We start from the raw sequence: 22,107 nt of genomic DNA, 5'->3' as shown, positions 1-22,107 counted from the left end.
TAGGGACTGACGGGAGTGGGATGTAGGGACTGACGGGAGTGGGATGTAGGGACTGACGGGAGTGTGATGCAGGGACTGACGGGAGTGGGATGTAGGGACTGACGGGAGTGGGATGTAGGGACTGACGGGAGTGGGATGTAGGGTCTGACGGGAGTGGGATGTCGGGACTGACGGGAGTGGGATGAAGTGACTGAGGGGGGTAAGATGAAGTGACTGAGGGGAGTGGGATGAAGTGACTAAGGGGAGTGGAATGAACTGACTGAGGGGACTGGGATGAAGTGACTGAGGGGTTTGGGATGAAGTGACTGAGGGGAGTGGGATGACGTGACTGAGGGAAGTGGGATGTAGTGACTGAGGTGGGTGGGATGAAGTCACTGAGGGGATGGGATGAAGTGACTGAGGGGGGTGGGATGAAGTGACTGAGGGTAGTGGGATGAAGTGACTGAGGGGAGTGGGATGCAGGAACTGAGTGGGGTGGGATGCAGGGACTGAGGGGAGTTGCTATTAGTGACTGAGGGGAGTGGGGCGCAAGGACTGAGGGGGGTTGAACGTCAGGACTGAGGGGGGCGGTACGTCGGGACTGAGGGGGGTGGGATGTCGGGACTGAGGGGGGTGGGATGTCAGGACTGAGGGAGTTGGGACGTCGGGACAGAGGGGGTGGGTTGTAGGGACTGAGGAGAGCGGAGTAAGTGAGGGAGGAGACCAGGAGGTAGTGACAGGTGTTCATTGAGGGCTTACAGAACAGACTGGCATTGGTGGATTTCAGATTGCATGAAAGATGAAGTGAATCATTTTCTGAACTTCGCAACCAAGTAAATGATCTCTTGAGATGAAACGCACTCTGATATCTTCCATGTCTCCTTACCTCATTGTAGATCCAGAGAGAACACCAACTCTGGAATCTCAGGAACAGTTGCTTCGAGAATACACTGTCCCTGCATCATCGACCCCAACAGGATCTGAAATAACAGGGATCAGTCTGGAGGGGATATTCTGCAAAAAAATCTTCACACAACATAATCACTGCAATCTCATACTGAAGGGAGTGGGAATTAGTAACTATGTGGGGTGGAACTGGGACTGATGGGAGTGTAAATCAGTGAGCGAGGGGATTGGGGTTTATTGAGTGAGGGGAGTGGGATAGAGTGAGTGAGGAGACTGGGAGTTACTGACTGTGGTACAGACAGGAGCGTCATTGATGGGGTTCAGACTTTGGTGGTCTTCACACTTTGGTGGGATTCAGACTGTATAAATGTTGAAGTGAATCATTTTCTAAACTTTCCTACCAAGTTAAACCTCTCTTGCGGTGATCCACCCTCTGAAATCCCCCATGTCTTCTTACTTCATTTCAGATCTAGGGACTCTGGAACCTCAAGAACACTCAACTCGAGAATCCGCAGTCGCTGTATCATCTGTCCCAAAAGGATCAAAAAAACAGATATCAGCCTGGAGTGAATATTCTACTAAAAATCTTCACACAATCCGGTCGCTGTAAACTCACACCTAAGGGAGTGAGATGGAGAGGCTGAGGGGACAGGGGTGGCATGCCTAAGTGTAAACTTGAATCAATGTTCAGTGTTTTGGCGTTTGAGTTTTCAGAGTTTGGGGTTCAGTCTTAGTTGTTGTTTAGGGGTTTCAATGTCAGTGGAGTTTTGGGACTCAGAGTTTTTGGGTTTTGCAGTTCAGTGGTTTTCGGGTTCAGTGTTTCGGAGTTTCATGACTCAGAATTTTGGGGGTTTGAGGGGATCAAAGTTTTTGGGGTTTTGGTGTACAGCACTTTGGGGATTTGGGGATTCAGCAAGCACTTGAGTAACATTCCCTTTTGCTATCACGGACCGGGAGACATCACACAACGAGGGATCTGAGGAACAAAGTAGTCGAGATTCCACTCGGCGTCCATCCTTTGTCAGAGTCGGAACATCAGACTCAGGTACCTGACTTGTCAACTCAATCTGAGGACAACCTTCTCCCAATACAACTTCATCACGGAGATTCATTCAGTCTCTCAGCGAGGGGAGTGGACAGAGTCTGACCCTCGAGCCTTTGCCCACCCCTCTCTCCCACCCCTACACAACCCCTCCCTCCAATCCACCTCCGTACCCAGTTCTCACTCCCACCCCTAACCCTGCCCAGGGGCTTTGTGTGGGTGTGCCTGAAGCATTGTCCTCTCGATGTTACAGCGGTCCTGGACCTCAGCAACGAGGACTGAGACCAGGTCAATGCCGAAGTCCAAGTGAAGTACATCGGGAAGAACAAACTGGACACTCGTGAGGAAAAGGAAGCCCATCTCCAGCAGGTGAGGGGGTTCATCCTGCAGTCATTCTCAGGCTGTGGGCATCACCCATTTAATAACCCGAGTCTGCATCATTTTACCATTTCATTGATTGAACATCTCCAGTTGGCACTGACTCGAGGGCAGGGATAAGATTTCCCTTCCTCTCTCTCTGGTAGATGTTTAATTGAACTGATGGGGGGTGGGGGGGTGAATTTCCCAGACGCTGAATTGGCAGAGCGTGAGCTGGTGTGGAGGGGGCAGGGATTGTTCGTGTGTAGAGAGGGATCACGTTCCCCCCTCGTACTCAGGGAAGGAATTTCCCTCATGCTAAGTGGCCCGGCGATGTCTCCTGAGATCCCCTTGTCAGTTGCTCAGTAACAGCGTTCCCATTCTCTCCGACCTAACTCCTCAATTGTCCATTCCCAGGTACACGAAATGCTGAAAAAATATCTTCACTGCAAGAAGCGTGTGCCAAAATTAGAAGAGAATCCCGGTGAGGAGAAGAAGAAATGACTCGGAAGATCCAGGTTGGTCAGCGAGTGGGTTGCAACCAGATTTCTGGACTGAGGGACAGTCTCTGGGAGCATGAGGGTGTGGGTTGTTTGGTGGTGGTTATTATTTGATTTTTGGTATGGGGTGGGCTTGAGGCTGTATCACCATCTGTGATAGCTTTTGTTATAACTCGGGAAGAATTTTTTTTGATTTAAGACCATAAGAGGAAATAGACCATTCGGCCCATCGAGTCTGCTCCGCCATTCAATGAGATCACGCCTGACCTGATAATCCTCAGCTCCGCTTTCCTGCCTTTGCCCCTTACCCCTTGATTATCTTACTGATTAAAAATCTGTCTGTCTATCTCAGTTTTCAATATACTCAACGACCCAGCCTCTACAGTCCTCTGCGGTAAAGAATTCCACAGATTGACTACCCTCCGAGAGAAGAGATTCCTCCTCATCTCTATTTTAAATGTGGGCCCCCTTACTCTGAGATTATGCCCTCTGGTCCTAGACTCTCCCACAAGGGGAAACAGCCACTCAGCATCTACTCTCTAAAGCCCCCTAAGAATCTTATGTTTCAGTGAGGTTGCATGACATTCGTCTAAACTCGTGAGTACAGGCACAACCTACTCGACCTCTCCTCATAAGGAAATCCCTCCATCCCCGGGATCAACCTAGTGAATCTTCTCTGGACTGCCACCAATGCCAGTACATCTACCCTTCGATAAGCGGATCAAAACTGTTCACAGTATTCTAGGTGTGGTCTTACTAGTGCTTTGTACAGTTGAGAGAATAAGACGACTGAAAGGTTGGGTATTGCAACTGGTCGTTAGCAATTTAGTTACTATACGTTTTGTCCTGTTCAATTCAGAAAGGGGCGGATCACAGGAGAAGCCGTTGAGTGAGGATTCACTGGGCTGATACCTGGGATGAATGGGGCTGCCTTATGGAGGAATGGTTGGCCAGGTTGCGCCTGTGACCATTGGAGGTTAGAAGAATGAGAGGCGACCTTTTTGAATCACAGATACTGAGAGGATGTTTCCCCGTCGCGTGGGGTGGCGTTTCTGAACAAGGGGTCTCCCATTGAAGACGGAGAAGGAATTTCTTCTCTCAGAGAATTGTTAGTCTGAGGAATGGATTTCTCTCCCCCACAGAGCAGTGGAGGCCGGGTCATTGAATATATTGAAGGCTGAGTTAGACAGATTTCTGATCGACAAGAGGATCAAATTGTTATTTGGTTGGCGGGGGGGGCAGAGGAAGGAAAGTGGAGATGAGGCCACAAGCAGTTCAGCCACGATCTTGTTGAAAGGTGGAGCAGGCTCGAGGGGCTGAATGGCCTAATCCTGCTCCTCACTCCCATGTCCGTATGGTCCAATTGATCTGTCTCCGGAACTGCAGACTAACCCGTTTGAATTCTCATCCAAAAATTGGCAGCTTTTTGTCTGAAGCTTTGCCTCTTGTGTTTTATTCATTGAGTAATGTTTGCTGAATAAATCTGTGACATCTGGCACCCAGCGCTGTGAATCCATTTGATTTGAGAGGTGTGTTATCAGTGAAAGAAAGATTTAGCCCTCCTATTAGATGGGAGTCGGCCAGACTGCAAAATCACGATGTATGATATGGAACTGCACCCTGATCTCCTAATCCACACATGGAGGTTTCATGGCCTGAATCACCCTCTGACCACCAGCTCGGCAGGTCCCCCACCATTGCCTCATTATCCTTGCCACCCTCACCCAGGAGTGGCAGCAGCCAATGGCAGTCTCAACTTCAATCATCGCAGGACACATTGGTCAGCAGCCTAGTTCAACAGGCAACTGACATTTTGGCAGTTCACTGTCAATCACCCTTGGCTGAATATTTTTTGATGACAGCAGTAGGAAGTTCAGCTAGAGAGTGACTCTTCACAGCTCAATATAAGACAGGGTCTTTTAAAGTGCACAACCAGTAATGGGCACACAGTCAGTGAGGGGAGACATGAGCCTGAGTGAGACAGACACTGAAATGAGTATTTTTGTGAATCTGTTTTAAAGTGAGAAAGCGAACAGTAAATCTGATCCAAGTATAATTTTAGAATGAGAGTAATTTTAGATTAAGTGTCTGATTGTGACCTAGAGATAACCAGTTGAACAGGCAACTGCCATAAAAATTAAGAGAGGAGATTTCTGAGACAGAGCCAAGGGTGAGTATAGTTGCCATGTGAGCATTTAAATGGTAAAGCTGGTTCAAGTTTAGCTTTGGTGTGAGAGTCAGTTTCAGACCGTGAGCTAGCAGAATTTTAAGTGAGTTAAATAGTTAAACCAGCAACTCCTAAAGAGAGTGACTCGTCACAGCTCGATAGAAGACAGGGTCTTTTAAAGTGTACAGTTAAAGCACACAAAGATTACATATGATTTTTAAATATTCAACAAAATCCTTAACGATGTACCTAAGATGTTAAATATTAGGCTTGTTTACTGACTGACAATTGATAATTACACACAGAATAATGAATGTATTATTACACACAGGGGGAAATGCACACAGCAGGGATTGTGAATGCACACACAGTGGGGATTGGTAAAGGTCTGTGTGGTGTGTGTGAGAGATTCAGGCAGTATCCAGCAGAGGGTATTTTGGTAAAGTTGTGTGTTTCTATGTCATTCTGACAGTAATCCTGCAAAGGGTAGTTTGTTAAAGGTGTGTGTTTTCCTGAGTGTGTGTGGGTTTAGGTAATTCTGACTGTAACTAGCATAGGCATGATTGGAAAAGGAGTGTATGTGTGTGCGAGTGAGAGTGCATGTCTGAGTGTATGATTCTGACAGTATCCAGCAGAGGGTAGATTGCTCAAGGCAGCTCACCAGCACCTTCTCAAAGACAATTAGGGATGGGCTACAAATGCTGCCAGAGGCAGCAACACCCACATCCAGAGAATGAATAAAAAATAAGTAGGTACCTGAGCTGCTGACCAAGACACACACACAGACACACAGAGACACAGACACACACACAGACACACACACTCCAGCACTTAATCTTTTCTATGTTATTGCAACACCTCCCCTGACCACCCCTCTTTGTGTGAAACTTAATTTTCTGTCTCTCACCTTCAGCATCCTCTCTGCTTCCTCCGTGCTGTGGTTTTTTGCATTGTATCGTAAGAGAATGTTGTTCACCTCCTTGTGGAATGTGCCTTTGCAAAGTTCAGGAGAGAGATGCAGTGTTTTTTGTTGGGGTTCATCCCGAGCAGTTCTGTGACACAGGACTCTGTGCTCCATGGGCTTTTCCCAGGGACAAAGAGTGAGACAAAGGTCAGCTGCAGCTGGAGAATCACCAACTTGATGAAAGCCACTCTTTGCTCTGCCTGAAACCTGCTGGTCCTCCAGTGCAAATACTTGTTCTCGAACGAAAGTTGCATACTGCCAAATTCCAGGGTCCAGGACTACGTGCTGAGTGCTGCACTCTACATTTTTAACAGATAAAAGCAATGGAAATTGTTAGACTGCCAAAGGACAGGAAGTGATATTTGCTCTCTCTCTCTCTCTAGTTTTTTTAATTGTTCGCTCTTTCTACTTTATTATTTGCATTCCTCTATTTGCGCACTGAGTTACTTTCACTCTCTATCTATCTAATTTAGTAATTCTATTCCACCTCTATTTGTACACTGGTTGCTCTCTCTCCATTTTATTAATCACATTCCCGCTCCATTTGCACAATGTGTTTCTCCCTCTAATTGATTAATTACATTGATCGTCTATTTACACACTAGGTTTCAATCTGTCCGCTCTAATTTTTTAATCAATTTCCTCCTGAATTTGGACATTATGGTGCTCTGTCTCTCTCTCTCTAATTTATTAATTACATTCCCCTTATATTTATGCACTGGGTTGCTTTCTCTCTCTCACTATTCATTTTTACACCTCTATTAGCACACCGCATTGATCTCCCTCCCTCGCTCTAATTTATAACTTACATTCCTCCTATCTTTGCACACTGGGTTGCTGTCTCTGTCTCTGTCTAATTCATTATTTGCATTTTTCCTCTAGTTTTGCACTGGGTTCCTCTCTCTTTCCCCAATTCATTAATGCATTCTTTGCAAATTGGGTAACTCTCTCTCTCAAATTTATGAATTGCATTCCTCCTCTATTTGCACACTGGGTTACTCTCTCTCATTTATTATTTATATTCCACTATTTGCACACTGGGTTGCACTCTCGCTCTAATTTATTAATTATATCCCTCCACTATGTTCATACTGGGTTGTTCTCTCTCTCTCTCTTATTTATTAATTACATTCCTTCTGTATTTTCACACTGGGTTGCTCTCTGTCTTATTTATTAATTGCATTCCTTCTCTATATTCACACTGGGTTACTCTCTCTCTCTAATTTATTAATTAATTTCCTCCTCTATTTTCAGACTGGGTTACTCTCTCTCTCTAATTTATTAATGAATTTCCTCCTCTATTTTCACACTGGGTTCTTGCTCTCTCTCTCTAAATTATTAATGAATTTATTCCTCTATTTTCACACTGGGTTACTCTCTCTCTAATTTATTAATTAATTTCCTCCTCTATTTTCACACTGGGTTACTCACTCTCTCTAATTTATTAATGAATTTTCTCCTGTATTTTCACAATGGGTAACTCTCCCTCTCTCTAATTTATTAATGAATTTCCTCTACTTTCACACTGGGTTCTCGCTCTCTCTCTAATTTATTAATTAATTTCCTCCTCTATTTTCACACTGGGTTACTCTCTCTCTAATTTATTAATTAATTCCCTCCTCTATTTTCACACTGGGTTACTCTCTCTCTAATTTATTAATTAATTTCCTCCTCTATTTTCACACTGGGTTACTCTCTCTCTAATTTATTAATTCATTTCCTCCTCTATGTTCACACTGGGTTATTCTCCCTCTCTCTCTAATTTATTAATTAATTTCCTCCTCTATTTTCACACTGGGTTACTCTGTCTCTAATTTATTAATTCATTTCCTCCTCTATGTTCACACTGGGTTATTCTCCCTCTCTCTCTAATTTATTAATTCATTTCCTCCTCTATGTTCACACTGGGTTATTCTCCCTCTCTCTCTAATTTATTAATTAATTTCCTCCTCTATTTTCACACTGGGTTACTCTCTCTCTCTCTAATTTATTAATTAATTTCCTCCTCTATTTTCACACTGGGTTACTCTCTCTCTAATTTATTAATTCATTTCCTCCTCTATGTTCACACTGGGTTATTCACTCTCTAATTTATTAATTAATTTCCTCCTCTATTTTCACACTGGGTTACTCTCTCTCTCTCTCGAATTTAGTAATTAATTTCCTCCTCTATTTTCACACTGGGTTACTCTCTCTCTCTCTCGAATTTAGTAATTAATTTCCTCCTCTATTTTCACACTGGGTTATTCACTCTCTAATTTAGTAATTAATTTCCTCCTCTATTTTCACTCTGGGTTGTTCGCTCCCTCTGGGTTCCCTGGGAATCTTGGCTGCGCGCGCAGCTCCCTCCCTCTCGGGATGGCAGCGCATCAGTCGCTCGCCCTAACGTCATATGTGCCCGAAGCCCCGCCCTTTTTTTGCCGTCGCCCCTGGAGATCGCCTCTTCCGGTCCCAGCCTTACCTAAGATGGCGGCGGTGGTGATCCGCTTTGGAGCCGGGCGGCGCGTGCAGGGTGTGGCCTAACTCCCCCTGGCACCGCGGGGAGAGGCCCAGGCTCTTTTTACGGCCTGGTCCCGGAGGCAGCTTCTGTCGGGGCCTCAGAGGGAGGATTATCCAATAAGTGATAGAAATTAGCCGGAGGGCAACCGAAAATCGTCAATTAACCATTAACATCCCCTAAACTCAAATGATCAAAAATACTAATTAATTCCCCCAAATATTAACATAATCCAACAATCAGCAATTTCCCTGAGGAATCCTGATACTTTCTATCAGATAATTACAATTCAAAGCTTCAATTCATCATTTGGCGGGTTTAATTTCAATATTAAATTCATATCAATTCAATATCTATTGAATTCCAATCACATTTAAACAGATTTAATGTTAATATTTGTATAAAACTTACATTCACGTAAATTACACAGTTTTAATTATCAGATTCAGTTTAAATTTGTGTTTGTTCTGTGAATTAACCTATTAATTTAACTGCAACATTTAAGGCTCATTGATCAGTTTGTCCAAACTGGTGTTTTTTTCACTCTGTCGATTAACACATTTAATCATCTCATTGAAACATGTTTGTTTGATCTGTCAATTGAGATTTTTAATGTTTATATTTACTTCGTCTAATATTGTGTTAATATCAGTTCACACATTCAGCCTAAACTCGAGTTTGTTCAACCAGTTAACTTGTTAAATTAAATGTTTTCCTTTTTCTAAACTGACATTTGTCCTGTCAGTTAACATATTTAATAATTAGATTTAATTTATCTAAACTGACTTTGGTGGTTCTGTTATTGAACCTCTTTCGCTTTTATGTTCAAGTTGTCTAAACGTGTGTCTCTTCAGACAACTAATATAGTTATTACCAGAATTAAATTCATCTAAACTCGTTCTGTTTCCACAAAGATTAACACAGTCATCACATTTGAAACGTGTTTGTTGTGTCAATTAACTTACCTGATCTTAATATTTAATTTATCTAAACTTGCGTTTGAATCAATTGGCAGATTTAATAAGCATATTTCATTTAAACTTGCATTTGTTCTGTTCATTTAATTTAATATCTGTTGATAGGTTGTTTAATGTTCATAAATATAAAAAACATGTCCCATCTCTTGTGACACAGTCACATGAGGGGACATTTTTAAATACATTTTGAAACCTTTAGTTCATTAATTACAATTATTTAATTTTCAAATTTAACATATTGTGGCTGATTTAATTAATCTTCATATTTCTGTCAATTAAAAAATATAATAGTCACTTTTACTTCTTAAAAACTTGTGGTTGTTCTGCCCCTTAACACATGGTAATGATATTCCATTTGCCTGAACTTGTGTGCCTTCTGCCAATTAATAATCTTTTTAGCAGATTTATTCAATTTTGATATTGAATTTAATATATTTTTCTACTCATCTATATTAATCAGTAAACAACAGCTCATTCTAAATAAAAAAAAGTTTGCATTTAATAATAACTTGGATTCATATTTAAAAGCATTTAATTTTTCTAAACATGTGTGTGTTCTGTCAAACACAAATTCTCAAATAACTGATCTGTTAGTCCTGATACGATTGTAATGGTTTGCAAGAATTATCATAGCATAAATAATAACTCGACTGCAATTTTAATAACCGTAGTTATGTAAATTTGTGTTGTTCCAATAAATTAGCACAAGTTACTGTTTAATATCCTGGCTAAATCTTTAATAATCAGAAAACATTTGCAAAATATATGGAATAACTTAGCTTAATAGTAATAACATAACTGATGTAAACTTGCCTTTTTTCTGCCTAAGTAATATAAAGTAATAGTCAGGTATTCAGTATTTATAATTAATTGATGAAAATTCGCGTTTGTTCTCTAAATCAACATATTCATTAAATAATCCATCATTACTCTTTCCCTGTCTGTAACTATCAATCGTCAAGCAGCAATCTAAATATTTAATGCTTTATGTACATGTTTAAGAATCGTATTGAATACTTAATAATCATATTTAACCTTTGTGTTCACGAAATATTTATTATTCTGCATAGACCTGTGCTAATCACTAAATAATCTGGAAATATTTGTGCAGTCTAAATAATAATTTCACTTGTTATGTAATAATCATAGCTAATTTCTTTAACCTTGTGTTCCTTTCATATATTAACACATGCAAATTAATTCTCTACTACAGTGATTACTTTGGAATAATTATTTAATCATCACCCGTGCTAACTAAATATTCAATGTTAGGACCATCGAACGTTTTGGCTAAATATTTAATAGTTAATCATCCCATTTAGGAATATGCGTGTTCAATTAATTATTCCGAATCAATCAGTAATAATAATCTAACAAACAAAATACTTTAATATTTCGGTGAACGTTTAATAATTTATCGGAAAGTGTAAAAATCAATCTCCACCTTTGCTGAGGTATGTTTAAAAAATTCTCTTAATGATCCGGCAATGATGCGGAAGCCTTTTTCTGTATTTACTTAACCTAGTTAATTCAGAAGTAAATAATTAATCTCTTTATCCTTTAACAGATCTCGGCAAACCAAATCCAATCACATCATAATTGTAACTATTAATTATTAAATCCAATTACAGGATAATCGGTGAATAATCCTAGTATTTTGAGAGATTATCTTGAATTGGTCATTAATAACCAATGGTTAACCTAAATAACCAACCTCCAATGAGCATCATTCCACCAAATTGTAATTAAAATTTGTTATTCTAATTCGTTAAGAAGCTGATTAAATAAGCATCAATTAAGAGAAATCAGCTTTCAATGATAACAAATAATTCATGAATTGTAGAGATAATTATTGAGTGAATGATTAATTTAAAAAGCTGCACTTCAAGCTAAGTCGTGAATTAAAAGTCATCGTTGACCAATCGATGTGAAATTCATCTCAAGTACATTGGCAGCGATAATCCTTCATTGCAAAGTGAGGCACAGGGCTTGGTTCAGTCGAAACCCGATTTAGTCCAGGCGATTGCGGATATAGAACAATAATACCCTCCTTTGCTTTGGACTAATTTATATTTCTATCAAACAGGGAGTGTGGGTGAGGCAAAGAAAACTGGAGTGAAGAATGTGGAGCCAATTGTAAAAGGAGCGCTGGGACAATCGGTCTGAACTGATTGGAATATCAGCCCAGGGGGCGTTGGAGGAGGAGCGTTATCCCTACATGGCGGATGATGATGTTTGGTATAGACGGAGGCAGCGGGATGACGACAGCTCACTGGAGGAGCGCTCATGGGGTCAGCCGAGAGGCAGGTTGAGTTGGAGAGACAGGAACACGCGGCCGGAGCTTGATGATGATCAGATGAGTGCAGAGGAGACCAATGACTCGCAGACCGAGAGTCAGGAAGGTATGGACACCAGTCGAGGTTGTGTGGCTTCACTCTGTATCTAAACCCGTGCAGTACCTGACCTGGGAGTGTTTGATGGGGACAAGGTGAATGGAGCTTTATTCTGGATCTAAATCCGTGCCGTACCTGTCCTGGGAGTGTTTGAATGGGACAGTGTAGAAGGAGCTTTATTCTGTATCTAACCCCGGGCTGTACCTGTCCTGGGAGTGTTTGATGGCGACAGGGTGGATGAAGCTTTTACTCTGTAACTAAACCCGTGCTGTACTTGTCCTGGGAGTGTTTGATGTGGACAGTGTAGAAGGAGCTTTATTCTGTATCTAACCCTGTGCTGTACCTGTCCTGGGAGTGTTGAATGGGGACAGTGTAGAAGGAGCTTTATTCTGTATCTAACCCCGTGCTGTACCTGTCCTGGGAGAGTTTGATGGGGACAGTGTAGAAGGAGCTTTATTCTGTATCTAACCCTGTGCTGTACCTGTCCTGGGAGTGTTGAATGGGGACAGTGTAGAAGGAGCTTTATTCTGTATCTAACCCCGTGCTGTACCTGTCCTGGGAGAGTTTGATGGGGACAGTGTAGAAGGAGCTTTATTCTCTATCTAGCCCCGTGCTGTACCTGTCCTGGGAGTGTTTGATGGGGACAGTGTAGAGGGAGCTTTACGCTGTATCTTACCCCGTGTTGAACTGCCCTGGGAGTGTTTGATGGGGACGGTGTAGAGGGAGCATTACTCTGTATCTGACACCGTGCTGTACCTGTCCTGGGAGTGTTTGATGGGGACAGTGTAGATCGCTGTTAGTTTTGTGTATTAATTCCATGAAGCAGTTGGCATTCCAATCCTTCCACATCCATCAGTGATGCTCCTATTCCCCTTCCCGGAGCTGAGCTTTCCTTTGACTGTGTCTTTGCAGAGACATCCCGGCAGGTGTTATGTGGGAACGGGTGGAAGAAGCTTGCAATTGGTTCACTAGCTATTGCTGCTGTCTGTGCAATCATCGCCGTTATCTTGTACCGTGAAGGTAAGGCCAGCTATATCACTGAGGCGATAAGGGTGAGCAGGGCGGAGCGAGGGTGCATGAGGCATAGACACACACAGTGATCTGGGCAGGGAGAGAGAACAGGGCAGGGATACAGTCAGTGGGCAGGACAGAGAGAGCAAACGGGACACATATGGTGAATGAATGGGTCAGAGTTACAGACTAAGCAAGCGGGACACGGAGAGAGATGGAAAGCTCGTTAGTTATTTTCTTCTTAATGCAATTATGGGATGTGGGTATCGCTGGCCAGATCCAGCATTTATTGCGCACCCCTCATTGCCCTAGAGAAGGTGGTACTGAGCGGCCTTGTTGAACCACTGCAGTCCAGGTGGTCTAGGTACCCCCACAATGCTGTTTGGGATTGAGTTCTAGGTATTTGACCCAGCGACAGTGAAGGAAGGAGTGATATATTTCCAAGTCAGCATGTTGAGTGGCTTGGAGGGGAACTTCAAGTTGTTGGTGTTCCCATGTATCTGCTGCCCTTGTCTTTCTAGATGGTTGTGGGTTTGGAAGGCGCTGTCTAATGAGCCTCGGTGAGTTTCTGCAGTGCATCTTCTACATGGTACACACTGCTGTGCGTCGGCGGTGGAGGGAGTGAACGTTTGTGGACGTGGTGCCAATCAATTGGGCTGTTTTTTCATGGATGATGTTTAGCTTCTTGAGTGTTGTGGGAGCTGCACTCATCCAGGCAAGTTTAGAGTATTCCATCACACCCCTGACTTAGATGGTGGACTGGATTTGGGGAGTCAGGAAGTGAGTTACTTGCTGCAGGATTCCCAGCCTCTGAACTGCACTTTTAACCACAGTGTTTTTCTGGCTAGTCCAGCTCAGTTTCTGCTCAATCATAGCCCCCAGGATGTTGATAGTGGGGGATTCAGCAATGCTGATGCCAGTGAAGACAAGGGGCGATGATTGATTTCTCTCTTGTTGGAGATGGTTATTGCCTGATACCTGTGTGGCATGAATGATACTTACTACTTGTCAGCCCAAGGCTGGATATTGTCCAGGTCTTGCTGCATTCGGACATGGACTGCTTCATTATCTGAGGAGTCGCGAATGGTTCTGAACATTGTGCAATCATCAGTGAAAATCCCCACTTCTGAACTGATGATGGAAGGAAGGTCATTGATGAAGCAGCTGAAGATGGTTGGACCGAGGACACTACCCTGAGGAACTCCTGCAGTGTTATCCTGGAGCTGAGATGACTGACCTCCAACAACCACAAGCATCTTCCTTTGTGCTGGGTATGACTCTAACCAGCAGAGATTTTCCCCTGATGACATCAGTTTTGCAAGGAGTCCTTGATGCCAGACTAAGTCAAATGCTGTCTTGATATCAAGGACAGTCACTCTCACATCACCTCAGGAGTTCAGCTCTTGGGTGTATGTCTGAACCAAGCTGTCATGAGGTCAGGATCTGTGTGACCCTGGCGGAAACCTAACTGACTGTCAGTGAGAAGGTTATTGCTAAGCAAGTGCCGCTTGATCGCACTGCTGATGACCCCTTCCATCATTTTACTGATGATGGAGAGTAGACTAATTACGCGTTAATTGTCCGGTTTGGATTTGTCCTGCTTTTTGAATACAGGAAACATCTGGGCATTTTCCCACAAAGCTGGGTAGGAGCCAGAGTTATAGCTGAACTGGAACAGCTTGTCTAAGGGTGCGGCGAGTTCTGGAGCACAAGCCTCCAGTACTATTGCCAGAATATTGTCAGGGCACATAGTCTTTGCACTATCCATTGCATTCAGCCGTTTCTTTATATCACGTGGAGTGAATCGAATTGGCTGAAGTCTGACATCTGTGATGCTCGGGAACTCCGGAGGAGGAAAAGGTAGATCATCGACTCCTGGCTGAAGATTGTAGCAAATACTTCAGCCTTATCTTTTGCACTGATGTGCTGGGCTCCCACAGCATTAAGCATGGGGATATTTTTGGAGCTCTCTTCCATGTATGACCTGATGCCATGAGACTTCATGCAGTCCGGAGTTGATGCTGAGGACTCCCAGGGCAACTCCCTCCCGACTGTATACCGCTGTGCCCCCAACTCTGCTAGGCCAGTCGTGCTAGTATCCAGGATGGTGATGGTTGTGTCTGGGTCATTATCTCTAAGGTATGATTTTGTGAGGATGGCTATGTCAGGCTATTGCTTGACTCGTCTGTGAGACAATTCCCCCAATGTTGGCACTAGAACCCAGATGGTAGGAAAGAGGATTTTTCAGGGTCAACAGGGCTGTGATTCCCGTTGTTGTTTCCAGTGCCGATTGTTGCTCCAGTGGTCCATCCGGTTTCCTTCCCTATTTGTGACTTTGTAGTGGTTTGGTACAACTGAGTGGATTGCTAGGCCATTTCAGAGAGTAGTTAAGAATCAGCCACATTGCTGGGAGTCTGGAGTCACATGTAGGCCAGACCAGTTGAGGGCAGCAGATTTCCTTCATTTGACTTCTAATTCCAGATTTTATTTAATTAAAATTCTACCATCCCCACCTGTGATTCGAGCCCTGCTCCCTTGAACATTAACCTGGGTCTTGAGGATACCAGGGACAAGACCACTACACGTGAGTCGGTGGTACACAGAGAGACAGAGAGAGAGAGAATGGAGAAGAGGGAGTGAGCGGGAGAGAGAATGGGGCAGAGACATTGCAGGGGTGAAAGGGAGATTGAGCCTGCTGGCAGTACACGGTGCGAATACTGTCACTAATGAGGGAGCGCTGCTCTGTTGGAAGGTCATTGCTGAGGGAGCGTCGCAGTGTCGGACGGTCAGTTCTGAGGGAGCACCGCACTGTCGGACGGTCAGTTCTGAGGGAGCGCCGCACTGTCGGACAGTCAGTTCTGAGGGAGCGCCGCACTGTTGGACGGTCAGTTCTGAGGGAGTGCTGGTTTAGATATTATACTGATGCTGCCATGTTCCTCCTGGGGTGAAATTGAAAGATCCCATGCCAACTCGTGGCAGAACAGGGCGTGTGATCTCCCCGCCTGTCTTGAGGCCAACAATTATCCATCCAGCAGGTCAGAGACTGGGAATCCTGTGGAGAGTAACTCACCTCCTGGCTCTCCAAAGACTGTCCGCCATCTGCAAGGCTCAATTCCGGAGTTTGACGGAATATTCTCCACTTGCTTGGATGAGTGCCGCTCCCACAACAATCAGGAAGCTCAACACCATCCGGGACAAAGCAGCCCCGCTTGATCGGCACCACATCCACAAACATTCACTCCCTCCACCACCGACGCACAATGGCAGCAGTGTGTGTACCAACTACAAGATGCACTGCAGCAACTCACCAAGGCTCCTTCGACAGCGCCGCACAATCTAACAGCACTGTGGGTGTACCTACACCACTTGGACTGCAGCGGTAGAAGGTAGCTCACCACCACATTCTCAAGGGGGCAATTCGGGATGGGCAATAAATGCTGGCCCAGCCAGTGATGCCCACACCCCATGGGAGGAGGGAGAAAAGAGACTGAGCAAACAGGTTGTCTTTTCATGATCACCAAGCTGTTCTGGTGATTTTTGTCATGCAGAAACTCTGCTTCCTCGATGCTCCCTGTCTCAGCGCTGAACACTTTCCTGAAGCAGTTCAGCAGGGCTGGGGGTTGGGGGTGGGGCCTATATCCCGTGGTGGGGGTCCCTGGGGAAGGGGGTGTGTTCCACGGGGTGGGGAGGGGCGTCTGGTGCCCGGGTCTAGAGATACCTGCAGTCCATTCATTCCCTCGGCTGCTCTGTCAACAGGTGCGCGGATCAAACGGGAGATCTTGTTGAAACAAACAGCCCTGGACGCCACCCTCAACAGCTATAGCAAGGTCAGCGACTCCACGAAGCTGGAGCTCACACCATCTGACTGCGCTCATTACCAAGACACCTTGAGGAATTGGCTCCGCTCCTTCTGCAAGATTATCAGTAAGGTTTGGGCCTGTTGTTGCTCACAACGAGACAGCAGGAAGTTCCCTCCCTCTCGCCCTCTGCAACCATTTCGCCCCCACCCCATTTCCACAACCCCCACCCCATTTCCACAACCCCCACCACTTTCCAAAGAAACACCTCCTCACTCCCTTGGTTTCTGCTGCCCACCCCGCCCCCAGTTCTCTGTCTGTGCTGTTATTTGCGGGGGGCGGGTAGGGTGAGTCACTCAGCTGCACATCCTGTTTGGAGCTCATCCAACATGTGCAGCACACTTATTTTTGCAAAAATATACTTTATTCACAATATATCTTCAACAACATTTCAAAATCACCATCACAAAAATACAATCAGGTTCAACTTTTACAACGTGTATCATGAAATGCATCAATACAATAAATGAATATTACAATCATTTGCAGACATTCATTTTCAGCTGTCCAGCCTGAGGGGAGTTAAACAGTTCCCAGTCCCTCGGTGCACGAAAACGCTCACACCCCCGCACACTCACATGCACACACACAGACGCAGAGATGCACACACACCTTCTATCAGACTCACTCATACTCTCTCCCTTACTCCTCACACACACTAACACTCACTCCCTGCCTCTCATACACATTGGACACACTCGCTGCCTGTCTCTGACTCACTTTGGACACACTCACTCTCTGTCTCTCACTCACATTGGACACACTTGCTCCCTGTCTCTCACTCACATTGGACACACTCGCTCTCTGTCCCTCACTCACATTGGACACACTCTCTCTCTGTCTCTCACTCACATTGGACACACTCGCACTCTGTCTCTCACTCACATTGGACACGCTCGCTCTCTGTCTCTCACTCACATTGGACACACTCGCTCTCTGTCCCTCACTCACATTGGACACACTCGCTCTCTGTCTCTCACTCACATTGGACACACTCGCACTCTGTCTCTCACTCACATTGGACACACTCGCTCTCTGTCTCTCACTCACATTGGACACACTCGCTCTCTGTCTCACTCACATTGGATACACTCGCTCTCTGTCTCTCACTCACATTGGACACGCTCGCTCTCTGTCTCTCACTCACATTGGACACGCTCGCTCTCTGTCCCTCGCTCACGTTGGACACGCACTGATACACCAAACTCACTGACACACTCGCTTTGTCCCTCACAAACACACACAGAAAAAGTATTTCTCACACACACAGACTCCTTCTCTCTCATACACAAACATTGACACTCACTCCCTATATTACACACCAACATACTTTCTCCCTCTCTTTCATCAATGCACACTCTGTCTCTCTTGCACCCACTCTCTCATGTCTTACGATTAACACAATGTCACGCACTCAAACACTGTGACTGTCTCTCCTATGCACAATCCCACACTCTCTCTCTCCACTGTCCTCTCCCCCATGTGCTCGGACGCCATCATTCCGTCTCCACAGCCCAGATTGAGAGCCATTGGCCGGTGTATGATGAAGCGTCCTTAGTGCCGCCAAGGTGATGGTTTGTCCTCCTACATTCAGCACTTGTAATGTCGGTCTTTTCCTCATCATGCCTGGTTTAATTCTCTCCCTGGCATCCCCAGATTGTACCAGTGAACTGTGCCATAAGTACTGGGCCCCTTACAATGGCAACTGCTACTACTTCTCAAAGACCACCCTGGGCTGGGAGGAAAGCCGACAGAACTGCATATCGCAGGGCTCCGAGCTCTTGGTGATTCGCAGCAAGGAGGAACAGGTAAGAAAAACCTGACCCTGTGTGTACCTGTCCTGGGAGTGTTTGAAGGGGAGCGTGTAGATAGAGCTTTACTCTGTATCTAACCCCGTGCTGTACCAGTCCTAGGAGTGTTTGATGGGGACGGTGCAGAGGGAGCTTTACTCTGTATCTAACCCCGTGCTGTACCTGTCCTGGGAGTGTTTGATGGGGATGGTGTAGAGGGAGCTTTACTCTGTATGTAACCCCATGCTGTACCTGTCCTGGGAGTGTTTGATGGGGATGGTGTAGAGGGAGATTTATTCTGTATCTAACCCCGTGCGGTACCTGTCCTGGGAGTGTTTGATGGGGACAGTGTAGAGGGAGATTTACTCTGTATCTAACCCTGTGCTGTACCTATCCTGGGAGTGTTTGATGGGAATTGTGTAGAGGGAGTTTTACCCTGTATCTATCCCCGTGCTTTACCTGTTCTGGGAGTGTTTGATGGGCACAATGCAGAGGGAGATTTTCCCCACTGTAGGATAATTGAATAGAACAGAGTAGAATGTAGCCATTCGGCCGCCGTGCCTGTCCTGGCTATTTGAAAGAGCTATCTAATTCAATTGTGTAACCATCTTCGTATTAAGATTCCTCTATCTCCACACACGCCTGTCCTCTCACCCACCGAATTATTTGGCCAATTAGATTCTGCCTGTGGCTTCACCCCAGCGAGAGAAATTTTAACTATGACGAACCATCCTCTTTACAATCCTTTCATGTGATGTGGGCATCGCTGGCTAGGCCAGCATTTACTGCCCATCCTTAATTGCCCTTGTTCAAAGGGCCATTCAGAGCCAACCACATTGCTTTGGGTCTGGAATCATATGTAGACCAGACCAGATAAGGGCGACATATTTCCTCCCTAAAGGGCATTAGTGAACCAGATGGGTTTTCATGGCCATCATGAGACTTTAATTCCTGATTTATTTTATTAGATTCATATTTCACCATCTGCCATGGTGGGATTTGAACCCAGGGCCCCACAGCACGACTCTGGGTCTCTGAGTGACAAGTCCAGTGACAATGCCACTGCACCACTGCCTCCTCATTACCCCTTGAGAAGGTAGTGGTGAGCTGCCTTCTTGAAGTGCTGCAGTCCATGTTGTGTAGGCACACCCACAGTGCTGTTCGAAAGGGAGTTCCAGCATTTTGGACCAGTAACAGTGAAGGATCGGCCGTTATATTTCCAATTCAGGATGGTCAGTGGCTTGGAGGGGACCTTCCATGTGGTGGTGTTGCCTTTGTCCTTCTAGATGGTAGTGGCAGTGGGTTTGGAAGGTGCTGTCTAAGGATAATTCTTGCAGTGCCTCTTGTAGATGGTACACACTGCTGCTACTGTGTGTCTGTGATGGAGGGGGTGAATGTTTGTGGATGGGGTGCCGATAAAGCCATCTGCTTTCTCCAGGATGGTTTCAAGCTTCTTGAGTGTTGTTGGAGCTGCACTCATGCAAGCAAGTGGGGAGAATTCCACTACACCCCTGACTTCTGCCTTGTAGATGGTGGACAGGCTTGGGGAGTCAGAAAGGGAGTTGATCTCGATAGAGTCCATGCCTCTGACCTGCTCTTGTAGCCACAGTATTTATCTGGAATTTCCAGTTCATATTCTGGTCAATGGTAAACTCCAAGGTGTTGATAGTGGCGGATTCAGTGATGGTGATGCCATTGAATGTGAAAGGGCGATGGATGGATTCTGACTCATTGGAGATGGTCATTACCTGGCCCTTGAAGTGAATGATTCTCACTGGCTACTTGCCCTTCCAGGAATATGTGGCCCAGTTCAACCTGAGCCGTGCATATTGGATTGGAATCAAGCACAATCCGCTGGAATCCGCTTGGATGTGGGTGGATGGGACACCTGGACAAGCCGACCTAATGTGAGTACCGGGCGAGGCCAAAGTGTGGGCAGCAGTGGGGAAGTAGCTGTTGAGGTGAATCTGGGATCAAACCGAGAACAACGGCAATCTTATCCCAGGCAGTGGAGAATAAGGCCGGAAGTCACGTTTGACTGCGACTAACCCCGTGTTCTCCCACTCCAGGGAGTGTTTGATGGGGACAGTGTAGAGGGAGCTTTACTCTGTATCTAACCCCGTGCTGTACATGTCCTGGGAGTGTTTGATTGCGACAGTGTAGAGGGAGCATTACACTGTATCTATCCCCATGCTGTACATGTCCTGGGAGTGTTTGATGGGAACAGTGTAGAGGGAGCTTTACTCTGTATCTAACCCCGTGCTGTACCTGTCCTGGGAGTGTTTGATGGGGACGGTGTAGATGGAGATTTACTCTGTATCTAACCCCGTGCTGTACCTGTCCTGGGAGTGTTTGATTGCAACAGTGTAGAGGGAGCATTACACTATATCTATCCCCATGCTGTACATGTCCTGGGAGTGTTTGATGGGAACAGTGTAGAGGGAGCTTTACTCTGTATCTAACAACGTGCTGTACCTGTCCTGGAAGTGTTTGAAGGTGACAGTGTAGAGGGAGCTTTACTCTGTATCTCACCCCGTGCTGCACCTGTCCTGGGAGTGTTTGATGGGGACAGTGTTGAGGGAGCTTTTCTCTGTATCTAAACCCGTGCTGTACCTGTCCTGCGAGTGTTTGATGGGGACAGAGTTGAGGGAGCTTTACTCGGTATCTAACCACGTGCTGTACCTGTCCTGGGAGTGTTTGATGGGGACAGTATAGAGGGAGCTCTACTCGGTATCTAACCACGTGCTGTACCTGTCCTGGGAGTGTTTGATGGCGGTAGCGTAGAGGGAGCATTACTCTTTATCTAACCCCGTGCTGTACCTGTCCTGGGAGTGTTTGATGGGGACAGTGTAGAGGGAGGTTTACTCTATATCTAACCCCGTGCTGTACCAGTCCTGAGACTGTTTGATGGGGACGGTGTAGAGGGAGCTTTACTCTGTATCTAAACCCGTGCTGTACATGTCCTGGGAGTGTTTGATGGGGACAGTGTAGAGGGAGATTTACTCTGTATCTAACCCCGTGCTGTACCTGTCCTGGGAGTGTTTGATGGGGATGGTGTAGTGGGAGCTTTACTCTGTATCTCACCCCGTGCTGTACCTGTCCTGGGAGTGTTTGATGGGGACAGTGTTGAGGGAGCTTTTCTCTGTATCTAAACCCGTGCTGTACCTGTCCTGCGAGTGTTTGATGGGGACAGAGTTGAGGGAGCTTTACTCTGTATCTAAACCCGTGCTGTACATGTCCTGGGAGTGTTTGATGGGTACAGTGTAGAGGGAGATTTACTCTGTATCTAACCCCGTGCTGTACCTGTCCTGGGAGTGTTTGATGGGGACGGTGTAGAGGGAGATTTACTCTGTATCTAACCCCGTGCTGTACCTGTCCTGGGAGTGTTTGATTGCAACAGTGTAAAGGGAGCATTACACTATATCTATCCCCATGCTGTACATGTCCTGGGAGTGTTTGATGGGAACAGTGTAGAGGGAGCTTTACTCTGTATCTAACCCTGTGCTGTACCTGTCCTGGGAGTGTTTGATGGGGACGGTGTAGAGGGACATTTACTCTGTATCTAACCCCGTGTTGTACCTGTCCTGGGAGTGTTTGATGTGGACGGTGTAGAGGGAGCTTTACTCTGTATCTAACACCGTGCTGTACCTGTCCTGGAAGTGTTTGA

The 22,107-nt window shown here is 45.5% G+C and overlaps 1 long non-coding RNA gene across 1 annotated transcript; it reads left to right on the top strand.

Moving 5' to 3' along the window:
- The first annotated feature begins 16,683 nt into the window (after positions 1 to 16,683).
- On the top strand, positions 16,684 to 20,340 carry LOC144672997 (uncharacterized). The gene is made up of 3 exons (XR_013574240.1): positions 16,684 to 16,717; positions 18,307 to 18,458; positions 20,235 to 20,340. It is a non-coding gene; the product is annotated as an uncharacterized LOC144672997 (long non-coding RNA).
- Positions 20,341 to 22,107: the final 1,767 nt, after the last annotated feature.

Source organism: Cetorhinus maximus, unplaced genomic scaffold (genome assembly GCF_964194155.1).
Source record: "Cetorhinus maximus unplaced genomic scaffold, sCetMax3.hap1.1 HAP1_SCAFFOLD_193, whole genome shotgun sequence".
In the NCBI taxonomy this organism is placed as follows: domain Eukaryota; kingdom Metazoa; phylum Chordata; class Chondrichthyes; order Lamniformes; family Cetorhinidae; genus Cetorhinus; species Cetorhinus maximus.
The sequence above is the reverse complement of the archived record's forward strand: the minus strand, read 5'-3'. Positions and strand labels throughout refer to the sequence as shown.